The 14,192-nt window shown below is 40.1% G+C and overlaps 1 pseudogene; it reads right to left on the bottom strand.

The window, feature by feature from the left end:
* Positions 1-12,001: 12,001 nt before the first annotated feature.
* Positions 12,002-13,858, bottom strand: LOC116104737 (annotated as a pseudogene).
* Between the last annotated feature and the right edge of the window lie 334 nt (positions 13,859-14,192).

Below are 14,192 nucleotides of genomic sequence, written 5' to 3'. Positions count from 1 at the left end.
GCAGTCCACATGTTTACATCCATGCAAACATTCACATACATAAAATTAATTACATCTTTGAAAATGTAAAGCATGAATACTTGGATCAATAGTGAACAGAATTGCTGGACTAAGACTTTATGTATCATCTCTTAATGTTTAGAATGAACAATAACTACCTCTAAATAGCTTATGAAAGTAGTATCTAAACTACTGGAGAGCATTCCCGTAGAGGCAGAGATGATATGGAAAAATCATGTTTCACAATTATAAGGTTGAGAACATTGATTAAAACACAATGTTTTGCTGCAAGCTCAGCAAATTTGAGATGCAGCAAAGAAACAATGACCTTTGAAGACAACTCTGTTAAAATTACCCTTTCTGAGGAAGGATTGAGAAAATAGTGTTCAAGGAAAAGCAAGAAAGGATTAACAAACTCCAGAGCATGATAGGGCATTCAATACACGTAAAGATTGAGTCTCATGAACAAGATGGTATTTGTTGAATAATTCTGGAAGGATGGGTTATAATGTACTATGGGAAAGAATGAATTCATGGTGCATGGATTATATTTGAATAAAACAGAAAAAGTAAGCAGGTAGAAATTTCAAATATAACAGCCCCCTTGGAAGAAGACAGTATGGAATTCAGAATATTTGAGCCATTAATATTCAAGATTTTCAATTTATTATTTTACATAAAGTTTTTTATGTACATGTATTTCTATTACATGATTTAAAAAAAAAATTTAATTGTTAATTACATTCCAGAAGCCTGTGATTTTTAGGTATGTGAAGTACATACTCTTATAAGTGAAGTTTTTTCTGTTAAATTGCTTGCCCATCAGAAAGTTTAATATTGAAATGTTTTATTTTCAAACATCTATATAAAAATGTGTTGTGTATGTGATATCACAGTGCATGCGTAGGTATCTTGAAGGTTTGGGCTAATACTGTAAATGTTTATAAGGATGAAACCTCAAAATTACACAAGTCAGTCAATATTTAAAATATAGCCGAGTTTTTAAAAAATCATTAACAAGTTACTTCCTCCTTTATTTGGAATTAAAATGTGTCCTACCATGATTTTAATGCAGCGTTAATGATCCTAATAGGCATTAGCATAACCTCAAACAATTAACATAATTCTACAAAATTTACTTTGTGTTTTAGCATATTCTTGCAATTAACCTTTAACTTCCCTAATAAAACCATGAAATGCATTTTAATTTATAACAAGGCTTAATCTACATATTTGTGTGCATGACATAATCACACAAAATAAACAAGCAGGGTCTTGAGGCCAAGGTCATTCTCCCTAATATATTCACCAAGGAATACTTAGCAGGGCTAACCTGTAGGAAGAATGCCTTCTATGTTAGGAGAATGAGCATACTTTCCATCTCTAGACCCGTACATCATGTCAGTGTGAAAGCATAAGAAGAGCGAAGCAGAAGCATTAAAGGCAGGACAGGATTGAAGTTGGACTCAAACTCTCTGGAAACTGAATCGCAGACATGACTTTGCTCACGTGCTTACAGTGGTCAAACTCTGCCTTGGAACTCGTGGCCTGCATTTTCCAAATCCTTTGTGGTAGAGAAGCAGTCAGTGAGGATAAGTGAAACTATGACTAACAGACTTGAGTATCTGGTGCAAGCGCGCAGCATGGGGCACAGCCTGGTATCTGGTGCAAGCGAGCAGCATGGGGCACACTAAAAGACTTGAGTATCCAGTGCAAGCGCGCAGCATGGGGCACAGCCTGGTATCTGGTGCAAGCGAGCAGCATGGGGCACAGCCTGCTCAGGGGAAGCGTGAGCTAAAGCTTTTGAGACAACGGAAACAATCTGAAATAGACAGTATAAAATAATCAGATTTTATAAAGCTACATTAAATCACATGCATGTGTATAATTGATTTCAATGTTCCCAAATGATTAGAGAAAGATTATTTGCTTTAAAAATATTTCCCTTATTGCAACAAATGTCAACTTTATTACACCATATTTTGAAATGATTAACACATAAATTAAACAAATTAAACAAACTCACCCCTAATCTAAGTACTCTGACACAGTCTCTACTTAGCTATTAAAATACACATGTGTATATGAATAAATATAGTTTCATGTCCTTTACAAAAAACATTTAAAGCGATTAAATTTCAATATTTAAAAATGTGAAATTTAACTATTCACTCTATGACTCAGATCATAAAAATTTCTTTTCCTCTACTTTCTCTAAGTGATGTTTAAAAGAATAAAACTTTAAAACATATTATTGACAATGCCTCCCCAAATCCTATGTGTAACTCGTAATTCTAAAGTCTTCTTCTGGCTTCAGTACATGAATACACACACACACACACACACACACACACACACACACACACATACACACACATACACACACATACACACACACATACACATATACACACACATACACACATATACACACACATACATACATACATACACACACACACACACACACACACACACACACACACACCACTTTAAACATTTAAAAAGCAACAGATAGTGATAAAATATTTGTAACTGCTTTCCAACCTGTTGCTTCCCCTCATAGACAGTCTCTTCACTTCTTTACTCTTTTATTGTACCTGAGCTTTTACATGACACATTGATTTTGCTTTTTGTCATTTTGAGATCAAGAATAAATGAGGATATGTTAGTGATGCCTTTACTATTAGTTTAGCTATTAATTAATTTAACATAGAGTACTTTTAATAAGAGTCAATATATTTAATTGTCACACGCGTTTCAGAAATTTACTAATTTGTTTTCATTTCTCTTTATTTCACTGAGAATGTTGCAGGCCTGATCTTTGCATTTGCTACTTTCTCTATTCAGAAAATTATTTTGTTTTTTAAATTTATTCATATAAGAACCTATATTTTCCAATCTTACTTTTTCATTTACTTATTCTTATTAGCATATATTTATTGATTGATTGGTGTAAGGAAGGTGTATTGGTGTATTTCTCTTTCCATACAGTAGTAAATAGTCATCCCTTGTAACTCAACCATTCACATTGGCTGCCTGCCCTACCTCCATCCCTACAAGCACCCACTCATGAAATGGTCTGCAAGACTCCCTTATGTCTGTGTAGGTGGCTGTAGAAACATAACTCTCTTCCTTTGAAGAATACTTGTGTGATGGCTATAATGATGTAGGATTCATATCTGAAAATGAGTTTCATTGTTTTCACTCTTTCTCTAGATAAATGTATTGATTCTGCTTGATATGAGTGTCCCAGGGGATGGATCAGAGCTAGGAAGGGTGCCTAGCAAAGGTGTCAGGGCTATTCATGGCACTCATACAGATCTGCACCAGTAATTCAACTGCAACCTGCAGCTCTGCAAGTGGCCTTCAGAAAGATAGGACTGCTTCAGTTCACAGGGTATTGAGTTCCCTCAGAGGCACGCATGGATAGGACCAACATTTCCTACACTAAGGGCTTTCCCCAGGTCTGAGATTCTGGTATGCAAAACAATGTACTCCATACTTGAGCCATAAGACACCTCAGTTCTTCTGAGTGCTAAGCAGTTGCTCTGGCCTTCTTTGAAACAGTGTCAGCTTTCATTATGTCTTTTTACCTACCTTGATGGGGAGGTCATTCTTGATTAGTATGATCTTTGCTGGACTTGTGCTCTAGGAACCAACCAAAGTTCCTGGGGAGTTTTAGAAATACCTATACCCAGGCCACATACTTAGCTAATTAAAATATAATCTCCGGTGGGATTTTGGCATAAGCACTGGTTTTAGTTTCTGGATTATCATAGCATACAGAGACTTTTTGAGCTTCTTCTTTTTTTGTAGATTAAAAACTAATCAGGTTTAGTTCAGTTTGGAATGCATGAGGAGAAAGGTATAGGAGCTACTCAGAGGCCTACTAAGCACATGAATCTGTTGGCAGAGTCAGGAGCCTGAGCTCCTAGGCATAGGACTCTATGTGACAGCCCTCCAGGAGGGGTGTCCACAACACTACTGGATAGAGCTGACCTTGAATGTCACATTGAAGAGCAAGGGATTCTGAAAAGTAATTTGGGTTGAAGGAGCAGCTGCTGGCTCCTATCTGTGAATGGTAGTGTGTTCTGATACAAACTCTGTCTCCCAGCATCCTAGACAAGGAGGCTGCTGTGTGCTATGAGACTCTGAACACTTCCCATGCTGCTGTTCTAAGCACTCCCTCTTCTATGCTCTGGCCAGCAGAGTAGGGATGAGAAACACATGTCTTCCATTCTGCTTCTGTCATCCCGAATAGAAATCAGACCATATGCCTTTGCCTATGTGCAAGAGTCCTGGAAAGCATGCTCAGGTGGCTGTATATATAGATAAAAGAAAAAGCACAAAATGGGCAGTGGAGGCCAATCCTCTCTCACCACACAGATGGTAGGACCCACGTCACATGCCTATCTCCAGGAAGCTTGCAAAACAACAAACATGAGATGTAAAGGAAGGAAGAGAGATATTTGTGAATATGGTGCCTATGACTGCCAGACAAACGTTAAAAAAATCACAGACCTTCCTTCTCTATGGTGGAGAATGTTTTCAAATATCTAAGTTCTACTTCCGTAGTGCCCATGAGCATGCACTCTTGCAAATGGGATGTGTATACTAGTCTGGATATAAAAAGTGCTGCAAGGGATCCAGGCAGAGTGAGGCACACTTGCACTTCAGGCACTCAAGAGAGGAAAGCAGAAGGATCAAGAATTCAATCTTTGCCTACTTTACTTAGCATGCTCCAGCCATCCTGTGCAACATGAGACTTGGTCTTGGAAAAACAATAAAAATTAGATATTCTACAGGAAATTAACTATGATAACTACACAATCGTATTTGTAAATTTCATATAAATTTTAACAACTCTCTTGGCCTTTTTCCTCTTTCTAAGAACACTACACAGATGAGTCTATGCAAGCCTACTCCCCACCCCCACACACCTGTGATTTGAAGTATATTAAGGGCTATTGTCAAACTCCCTGAGATAAATGTTATTTTAAGGGGTAAAAGGACAACACTTCACTTGAGTCACCCTCCTGAAAAGAAGTACCCAGGCGTAGGGTCCTCCAGTCTCAGCCTGGGTTTAATGGCTGCATTCATCAAAATGCTAATTTATGTTGATTTATCAAGACAGGATGATTGTGGTGATAAGGTTTCCTGATGTGTGCTTCTAAAGAGAAGTGTGCTGCAATGATGGATGTGCCTCTCCTGTTGCAGAAATGGATCTTGTTCTGCACTTAATGTTTCATAGAACTGACTTCATTAGGCAGAACTTGGCTAATGACATCATGAATTTGTTTCATTTTATCAAATTGCATTAATTAGGGAAATGTGCTAAATGTGAATGGTGAAGAAACAAGCTCTTTTTCCTTGGAATAACGGAAGAAAAAAAAGCAAGGTAATTGGATTAATTTGCCCTTCCTTTTTTTTTTTAATCTTTCATTAACTGGAGATATGAAGATCTTTTCTCAACATGAAAGCATAGGCGAGTTTGTGTTAACATGATTCTTATTAGTCAATTTAATTGCAGGAATTTTAAATGAGAGCAGGGCTGGACTTGTGCCAGCCCTAGCAACCATATTAAATACTGTACCTCCAGGGTCTGACTTATTTGATGATTAAAGCCTAAGGTTTCCTTTAATGGTTAAAGTAAAACAGCAAGCTCTATGTTCCTTCTCATAGAACTCTAAATTATTTATCTTTGATGTATTTGTTGTCCTGCTCTAAGCCTGACAATAACTTTATTCATGACCCAGGTGTTTTGCTGGGAACAATGGTGTGCCATAGGCATACTCCTAACTCATTGTGATCTGTGTAGGTCACTTAACAGATTGTTGTACTGTACTCAGTTACAGTAGGAGATCACGTAATGTGAAAAAGTCCATCATTTGCATGCTATTCTAAGTACTCTCTAGACTGGAGAGACAGGTAAGTTTCCTTAATGAGAAAACATAGTTCCTAATCATTCTTTGCTGGAGGACTTTCATTCTACTCTGGCTAGAGACATATTCCTGATCCCACTGTGGAGCCTGAAAAGGGTTGCTCCACATTCAGTCTTTATGAGCATGTCTCCAGGGGACCTAAAACAAATCACATGAATCAGAGCAGATCCCTGCTGTGCCCAGGGGGAGGTGCTATTGTTGCTCTGCATTGAGCAACAAGACTGTCTTAACACACAGCAGAGGGTGCATGGTGCCGAGACAAGCCAACTTCAGGCAGGTGAGTGAATGTAAAAGGTACTGTGTTTCATTTTATCTTTTGGAAACAAATTTTGTTAGTGGGCTTAAGAGTAAAATCTTGTCTATTTAAACATGAAATTTAAAACAAAAAGCTAATCTTGGGTCCATCTTTTAGAATATGATATACAACTACTCAGGGGCAACTTAGATGGATCAATGTGCAGAGGAGCTTGCCATACAATCCTGAAGGTCTTAGTTTGATCACCAGGACTCATAAAGGTGGTAGAAAATGAGACTGATTTCACAATATTGCCCTTTTTCCTCCACACAAGTGGGGTGGCTTATGCCCCCCTCCCCGACACTTAATGCCCTCACAAAACAATGAATAAACAGCTTAGAAATGTACATACATGCACATACACACATGCATGCACAGAAAAGTGGAATGGCTCATTGGTTTCCTCTCTCTCTTTCTGGACATCAGTCTTTCCACACCTAAAACAGGGATTTCAGCCAATCTTCTATTTCCTATCATACAAAAAAAAAAAAAAATCATAAAAGAAGAAATAAAAGTAGAAGATGGACTTCCTAGAATGAATGGATTCAGTAGGAGAGATGGGAATGGAAAGGAAAATTTAATTAACCATGTAAATTCATGAAAATGTCAAATATTAGTTTTCTTTAAAAATCACTTGGCCATATTAATTCAGCTGCTCTTATTATATTAATACTGTCAGTTCATGAGAGATTTAAGTAATTGTATTTTCACTACCTTCGTAATTTATGTATTAGTTGAAACAATATGAAAGAGAAATGCAAATGCCCATTATTTTCCCTTTTATTGAAAATAGATTCTTTTCTCATACAATATATCCTGGTTACAGTTTTCCCTCTACTCCTCCCAGTTCCTCCTCTCCTCTCCTCCCCTCTGGGTCTACTCCATTACTGTCATTCATTAGAAATGAGCACGCTGCTAAGACATAACAAAATAAAAAAACATAACAAAGTAAGATGCAATAGGACTAAACAAAAAAAAATATCGCCTGGAAATTGGACAAGGTAAACCAACAGATGGAAGAGAGCCCAAGAGAAGGCACCAGAATCGGAGGCCCACTTGCTCACATACTTGGGATTCCCATAAAAACTGTAAACTGGAGCTGTAGTGTACATGCTGAGGACCCAGTACAGACCCAAGTGACACCTATGCATGCTGCTGTCATCTCTGTGAGTTCTATGAGATTTGCTTAGTTGATTTAGATGGTTTTGTTCTCCTGGTGTCCTCCACCCACTCTGGCTCTTACACTTTTCCACTTCTTCTTTCTTGGGGATTCCTAAGTTCTGAGGGGAGGGATTTAATGGAAACATCCCATTTAATGCTGTGTGTTCTGAAGTCTTTCTCTCTACATGTTTAGCTGTGGAACTCTCTATTTGTTCTCATCTACTGCAGAAAAAAGTATTTTTTGATGCTGGTTGATTTAGGCACTGATAGATCAATATAGCAGAATATCATTCGGAGTCACTTTTATTGTTATTTTTTCAAAAGACCAGTAATATTTGGGTTTTCCCTAGGTCTCTGGGCTATCTAATACCTAGCTCTTGGTCATCCAAGCAGCGTCAGTTATGGATTACGTCTCATGGAGTAGACCTTAAGCCAAATCAATTATTGTTGGTTACTGTGACAAGCTTTGTACCACCATTGACTAATTATATTTTGCTAGCAGGACAGCATTGGAGATCAAAGGTTTTGTGGCTGGGTTGTTGTTAATTTTTCTCTTTTGGTAGCCTGAAAAGTACCTTCTAGTACTGAAGACCCTAGAACACAGGGCTTAAGCTTCTATGTAGGCACCAGCTTGACTTCTTCATGTTCAGTGAGTTGTGTGGGTGTTGTCTTTAGCAATGGGGCCTTGTTGTCAGGTTGTAGAGAGCAACTTATTGTCTTGGCGATAACCTGGGTTCTTCATGGATTGCCATGGGACTCCTGTGGGCCAACAACTCAAATATTCTTACCTCAGTCCTGGTACTGAAAACTTGTGACAAGAGATGGCTATTTGGGATTCTGACTTCCTCATCATTTGGAAACTTCACTAAGATCACCTTTAAATATTTTAGGGAGTTTGTAATGCACCAGGTTTCCATACTGCCACTCACGTGCCTCTCAATTCCAGCTGTCTTTGTCTGCCTTCCTTCCCTCAACTCCATGTCCCTGATCCCTTTCCTACTTGTTCCTCCATTCCCACTCCCCCCTGCACCTTGTCTACCCATAGAAACTAATTTAGTTTCCCCTTGCATGTGTCTCCATGTGTCTCCTCTAGTCCCACCCTCTTTACCTAACCTTTCCTGGTCTATATATTGTAGCTTGTTTATTATTAATTGAATGGGTAGTGCCCATGTGTAACTGAGTACATACCACATTTATCTTTCTTGGTCTGTCTTACCTCATTCAAAATGATTTCTTTCTCTGGTTCCTTCTAGTAAATGCCTATTATTATAAACAACATTCCTTTACTACTGATAATTACGCTCCAAAGTTGTTTCTTTTATGCAATAAAGTCTTTATGCCAAAGGGATGAGCTAAGGTGTAGGTAAACAGGGTAGGACTCCGAGGTTGACAGGCACTTTGATATCCTTCATGTATAGAGAGTAAGATGCAATCTCTCAATGAGATATAGGTGAGCCCCAGGAATGATGGGTTAAGATGATTTAGAAGATTCAGTGAGAACAGGTAAGGAGGTATATACTCAGATTTTCATTTCTTGTCACACTATCCTCCAGGCTCTTTGGAAATGAAATTTTCTATCCAGCAGTATTCCTTTCTTTCAATAGAGCCCTGGGTTTGTGTGTCCTCCAATGAGCAGAGGAAAGCAAAAGCAGTAGGCTTCCAACCACAGAATGCAAATCGTTATTTTGAGTAACCTTTCCTTGATGCTTTTTTCTTCTTGCCTCTGTGGCACACAGGGACACTTATCATCCTGTCACGGTTTGCTCCTCACCAAGAAGTACACTAGAGTAGAAAAAACTGACCTATACTAGGCTTGTTCAAACAGTTGGATACAATTGAGTGGGATAAAGATCTTCATATCTGTAGCTTCAGAGAAAGCATACAGCTACTAGGGAAAGGCATGCCCATCTGCTCATCCCAGGGGTTGCCATGAAGTTCTGCTAAGGCAGACTCCTGTGAGTTTCTCATATAGAGACCATAGCAGGAAGCTCTCTGAGTCTCCAAAATTTCAACCAGCCCCGTGACTTTCTGGGTGTTATTTTCCAAAATGCAAAAATGCACTTTAAGTCTGTGCGTGGTGGTGTTCCTCCAGCTCATAATGGCTTTGTGACAGTGTGGCAGTGATACATTCCATGAGAAGCATATCTTAGGATTTGAACTTTAATCTTGCTCTAGGCTAGGAGATATCCCAGGATGCTGTGGAAATACTGGGTAGTTAGGGCAAGGCTGATTATCCATTCAGCTGACATCCCATCTAGAAACAACCAGTGCACTGCAGGGACTGAGTTGCTAATGTAAGATTCAGTCAGAATATAAAAGAACATGTTGCCTTATAAATGAATGATATGAAAGAGGGATTGTAGGTGAGTGCCCGCAACACTCACAGTGTCCATGCAAAAGGGAGAGCCTCAACTGAGGGCTAGCCTCAGCCACCTGGTAGGACCATATCTCAAAAACCAACAAAATTAATAAGAAGACATTTGCAGACTTATTAAGTTTACATACTGGATCAGTCCATGGGCCAAAACCTGATCAAAAGAATTTAACATTCTGTGAAAAAACAATACTAGTGAAAATGACAGAAATGATCAGGAAGCATAGCAGACTTGGCAGAGCCATGGGGGCTGCTGGAGCTTAAGCATGCAGCAGTGTGGTGTTACAAGGTACCTGCCCTCTCTGACATTCAGCTTTGCCTCCTGTAAAGCACGAAGATTGTGTAATGTAATGCTGCATCCTGTGTCTTTCTAAATTTGTTTTCTGGATTTGCAAAATGAGTCAAGCCTCAAAGGATTCTTTTCCAATTTATCAAATAAAAAATGTTCATCAAACATTTTTTACTTCATTAACTTTTGAAGAAGACATTCAGTAGAAATATATACATTGGACAAAAGTCAGTGTCCACTGTGGGGTTGTTTCCACCCCTCACTTGTCCTCAATCCACAGATCTGTCAAGTGGACCAGGTGGGAAGGCCTCATAGACTATGGAATGATGTCCACTTCGCACGTACAGAAGCTCACATGATCTGTATGATGTCACCAGCTGCCTTGGCCACAAATAGCCAAAGTATAGTATTAGACCAGCTACATGCGCTTTCTTTTAATGTTCATGCCTCTCTACTCGACTGTATTGTTATTTTCCTCATTTTCTTCTCCCTCTTTAATCTTGCATTCTGTTTCAGAAGCATTTAGTCATATTTAACTCAGAAGACTGTTATGAATGTATTTCTGTTCCCTTAGCTCTTTTTGCAGAGTTTAACTACAAAATATAAATAATTTAACTAGTGCATTGGCCAACAAAGACATGCATCCATCAAAGATTAAATCCAAGAGGCTCTTGTAAGCCTTGCATCTCTTTAATCTCCTTCCTGTGAGAGTCTAACTCTTGATACATATAAAGACATATGGGGAAATTACACAATCTACTGACAGAGGCTTGCTTTTAGAGACAGCATTCATCTATTTATTCGTTTTTATTTTAATCATGTGTATGCATCTGTGGGTAGGAATAGGTGCACATTAAGGCAGTTGCCTCTGAAGGTCAGAGATCTCAGATCTTCCTGAAGCTGGCATGAGGTCCCTGATCTGGGTCCTCTGAAGGATCAGTGTTATTGACTGCTGAGCTATGTCTCCAGTCATGGAAACATTATTTCATTTAATAAAAATTTTAAATTAGAACTTTCTTGAAACTAAGGGCACCTTAAGGAAATAATGTGATATGTGTTTACTCTGGGGGTAACGTAAACTGGAGACTGATGGCTTCTTCAGGCAAAGACACAAAAGTCCCCGTCTGCAACTTTCTGTAGAACTGAGAAACGGTGGGCTTCTTAGTCTTTTTATCTGTGACCTCCAAGTATGTTGACACCCAAGGCAAACCTCGTACAGGAAAGCCCCTATAACAGCCCCTCACTCTCTTGACCTCGCCGTGAGCTGCTTGGGGCCATCAGGGTAGAGATTCAGTCATTTTTCCCAGCTACAGATCTCAGAGGAGTCTCTACAGCCCTTCACCTTCTACTAGGGGAGATTTGGTGCCACCAGGGGAGGATCCAGGCAGTGTGAAGCAGATAGGAAAAAAATGAGGGCTTCCTAGGGGCATGGTGACTGCTTGCAAAGTCTACTGGCTATTAACACCACTCTTCTCTGAGCTCTGTAGTGCCTGGATATATTTTATCAGGCTGTCCAGTTAATCCACCTACAATGTGGAGAGGCTGTCAGAATTACTGGGAGCTGTCTGGCTGAGGCTGTAAACTCTACGTGGAAGCACTCGTAAATGGGTAGTGTATAAATTATGCATGGTAGTAATTAAATTAAAGACTACAAAGGAAAAGGGTCTGGCTTGGGTCTTTTCTGTAATGGAGAATCTTAGCTGAGGGCTTAGGAAAACCTTTCTGGCATTCTTTTTTTTTTTTTTTTTAACAGTGCATGTGTTAATTATTTATTTTTGTATATTGTAAAGTGAAATGTTCTTAAAGGAAATTTTTAGTCTTTTCATATGGGTATAACATGCGTACATTTCATTAAAGTTACTCATATATGACTTTAAAAAAAAAGAGAGACTATCAGAGAATTAACATTGTGAAGAGAAGAATGTTTGCACTTATTTTTAAATTAAAAGCCCTCCTGGTGTTCTCTTGAGGGCCTCAGCTGGTGAGAAGACAATAAGGACACCTCCAAAGGAGCACTGTCTGCCAGGATCTCCTGTCTGGTCTCCTCCGGAGTGCAGGGGCTGGTGCACCTGAGGCCTGCCTGGGACACCTCAGCTTCTTCTTGTGAGGAGTTCCTCTGTGAGAAGGTATTTGTCTCAGGGCTGCTCATCAGCACATCCTGGGAGGTGACTGCAGAACCCACTCCTTCCACAGCTGGGATTGCGTCTTTTCGGTTAGTATTAGCATCAGCAGCGGGCAGAGGCACAATTCATCATTTCAACAGAGAAACAATCCATCTTGACATTTATTTTATTTACATCCTGCATAGCAACCACAGCATGCATAGCAGGAAACATAGTCTCTGCTGATGGTGGTTTCCCGGTATCAGAGATCATTTGTTGTACTCTCTGGGTGATTTTCTTCAATTGTCCCCAAGTGGGTGGATCTGTCTTTATGATAGATGACAATTCAGGAGGAGCTGAAGATGAGCCCAATGCTGAAGCGCCAGCTGCCAAGGACCACCCCAGCCGGGTATGGGGGTCCCTGGGATGTGGGTTCTCCAGGCCAGGTGGGTAAGGATTCGGATGCTCTAAGTCACTTGAATCTTGTTCTCCAGGACACGGGGCATCTTCTACTTGGCTGCACCTGCTTTCTAGACGGTCTGAAAACATCCGATCAGCATGCTCACTCTCGCTACTCTGAGGGTCACGCTTCTTCAGTGCCATCTTCTGTCTTAAAAGGTCCCCCACAGGCCTGCCCTCAGGCATAACTTTGCTGGCAGACATAGGTGTTCCAAATCTTTGAGAATGACGTTCAGAAGACAGTACCGAGAACGACTTCACAAGCCTCTCGATTCTGAAAAACCCAGCGTCTAACACTGTCTTGTCAACTTCCTTCGGTATCTCTGGAGCTGCCACATGGGCCTGTGCTTCCTGCCGTAGCCTATCTTTCATTGTGTTCTTTCTGGGTGCGAGGCGACGCCTGGCTGTCGCTCATCACTAGTCATCCTGCTTTGCTTTGCTTCTTTGACCAGGCACAATTTTCTTCTTGTCCAGCTTGTCTTCTACTTTTTTGGCAGGTCTACTTGGTCCTATTCGTTCTGGTCCATTCTCAGTAGGGGCTCGTGTGACTGGCTTTCTAGTGGTAGATGACAGTGTGGGCCATCTGCTTGGCACTCTGAGGAGCTGCTGATCCAGTCCTGTCCTGCCTTGGAAACTACGGGCTACACAACTTTTTTTCTGTCTAATGTGTTGTTGTTGTTTTTTAGAAATTTGTCTTTGGCCAAATTGGGTTGCTTGAGGAAAGAACTTTCTCCTACCAGTCTTAGTCTGCTCCTCGTGTTATTTGGCCTTTGGTCTTATAATCCTCCCAGTATGTGGAAAAGCCTTTTCTGGCTCAGCCTTCACACCCCTCTGGTCTGTGACAAGAAAGCCAGGTGCAGCAGATCTATAGAGACCCATTTTGAGCACTCCACGTGTGACTTTCTCTCGCCGTTCTTTCAGTTTTTGAAGCTGCTTTTCTTCTTTGTATTTCTGGAGGAGCTGCTTCCATGGCTCACTCAGAACCATTTTCACTGGTCTTGTTTTGGAGCTGGCCTTTTCTGGAGCGAGGTCTTGTGATGTCTCGTGTATGTTACCAAGATGTCTCCCTTCCAGTGGAATGTTGACATCCTTCAAACCGAAGTGTCTGTTTCGGTCATACACCCTGTGATTGTTTTCCTTCTGAGACAGCGACTTTCTGTGAGCCAAGCTGGTTCTAATCATTTCAGTGCTCAAATGCTCTCGAAGCCAACTGGCAAAACGTGACACCGGCATCTTCAAAGTCAGAAAAAGCCAGATACGTTGGAAGGATTGTCTATGGAGCCGGAGCAAGTGTTGGAGGATTTTGACAAGTGATGATATTTTTTTCCCGCCTTAGGGCTTCTATGTTAGTCCTTAATATATGGCAACTCCATTCTTGGGTTTTTATAAATTTATTATTATTTTGTGAAGCTTGGGAAAAACTCATTTTTCCCTCTTTGCAGAAAATAACACACAAAGGTAAAATGAATCACATAAATTCTAAGTTATGGGAGCAAATCGGCTTCTGAGTATTATGATGACTTCAAAGCCCTCAGATGAATGTGATTGGAAGCTAAAAGACAGCCTG

This window comes from Mastomys coucha, unplaced genomic scaffold (genome assembly GCF_008632895.1).
Source record: "Mastomys coucha isolate ucsf_1 unplaced genomic scaffold, UCSF_Mcou_1 pScaffold22, whole genome shotgun sequence".
NCBI lineage: Eukaryota > Metazoa > Chordata > Mammalia > Rodentia > Muridae > Mastomys > Mastomys coucha.
Note: the sequence above shows the minus strand (reverse complement) of the source record. Positions and strands in the feature narration are given on the sequence as shown.